Source organism: Pinus tabuliformis, chromosome Q (assembly GCF_031772625.1).
Source record: "Pinus tabuliformis cultivar Carrire ecotype Pingquan chromosome Q, CPIR1, whole genome shotgun sequence".
Lineage (NCBI taxonomy): Eukaryota > Viridiplantae > Streptophyta > Pinopsida > Pinales > Pinaceae > Pinus > Pinus tabuliformis.
The window spans coordinates 1,012,865,859-1,012,867,756 of record NC_142296.1 but is presented as its reverse complement, the minus strand read 5'-3'; positions in this window follow the sequence as shown (position 1 = coordinate 1,012,867,756).

The window sequence follows — 1,898 nt, the reverse complement described above, 5'->3', positions numbered from 1 at the left end:
ATGAAATGTGAAAGAGGGGAGATCGATAGACTTACAGTTGTCTTCCATTTGTCCCTCGATCTAGATCCTCTTTTCTTTGGGTGTTCACAGCTACTTGCCTCCTCGCTTGCTCAAGAGAACAGCTACTTGATTCCCACGAGATCACAAGAGAACAACTACCTGTGACAAGAGAATAGCTACTTGCGACAAGAGAAGAACACAACACAAAGGCAAATATACATATTCATAAATGATTCAGGATTAGAAGTAAATCAAATACACTAATGCAATCATACAAAATACACTAGCATATAGGAAAGAACCAAGATAGCTTTATTGATAAGTAACAGGGTTCAGGAAGAGATACAACCCAGAGGGCTCCAATCCAGCATCTCCTTCCTAGCAGAATGGAATTCCTTCTTCAGCTCCCTTCAAAGCATTAAGCACCCAATGATCCAATCTCAAACCAACAACAATTCTTTGCAATAACAAAATTCCAGCCTCTAGATCTCATGGAGGAGAGATCTATATATAGTTATTTTGGAGAGAGGATGAGTCAGCTTGAGATCTGACTAGTGTCCTCTCCCTCTCTCAGTTCTTGAGTCCACTTGGAGGTTCTTGCTTCCACTTGGAGATTTGGAACCTCTTACTCATCACCAGTCGAATTCCCTGAGGCAAGTGTCATTTTGGAAGCTTCCTGGGCATTGACACATTGAGGAATGAGCCTGCCACTTGTCCAAACTCGCTCAGCGCAGGTAGCCTTTGTTGGAGTTGACATTCAACGCAGGTAGACAGTGGAGCAGTTGACATTCAGCGCAGATGCTCAGTGGAGCAGTTGACATGATCCTGAATTGACTTGTTTTTGAGTGGTTTCAGGTGGAGAACTTCTGTGAATTGCTGTGGTTTGCTAGCCTTGTTCCTCTAGGGGTAGGAACAACATGTTTAGGGACTTTGGATCCCTTAGATTATTGACATTTCATGCTCAGTGCTACAAGGCACAAAAATGTCTATAACACATATTTCTTTGGTTGATTTGAGCTGCATGACTTTGACAAACTCTGATTGTGATAGACTTCCCAATAAAGTATTGAAAGCTTTGGCATTGGTTTCATATTGCTTTTTACCTACTGCATCTGTAGGAATTGCTGTTGGAAATGTATATCCTCCTTCCACAATTTCCCAGACATCCGTTCCAAGTGATTGTAGATAGGCTGTGGTTCTTATTTCCCAATAAACAAAGTTGCTCCCATCGAATATTGGCAGTCTGTGGATCCCATGCTTTCTTGATCAAGATTCTTTCTTGATTAATCATGTTGATGGATCTCCCTTCAAGCGATCAAGATTCTTCTCAAGGACCTGCTCTAATACCAACTGATGGAAATAATACTAAGAGGGGGGTGAATCAATATTATCAAATTAATAATTTTATTTCCAAAACAGATTTATATACGCTACTTCAGTGAAGTGAACTAGTGTGTATACGCGATTGCGCTTAAAGAAACCAACGTATATGCAGAGAACTTGTGATTTAGACAATTTGTCACATGTTGAGCTTAAACCAGTATATCAGAGATTTATTAGACAATGCAGTAAAAGTAGAATAAAGCGTCACACATAGACAACACACATGAACACCAAGATTTAAGGTGGAAACCCAATGTGGGTAAAAACCACCTGCTGCTGTCGTCTCTGTCTTCTTTTAATAATAAGAAAAATATGTTTACAATCTTGTACTGGTGCAGAATCATACTAGTACGTAGGCTTCTACCTGTAGAAGGTTACAACCTTCTCTCGTTCTCTAGCTTCTACTGGAATGGAGCTACAACCCCCTAGCTCTTGTACTAGCCAATATGTTTACTAGTATGTAGGTTCCAGCCTATAGAAAACTCCACTCTTCCACCAGGGACCACGTTTCATGA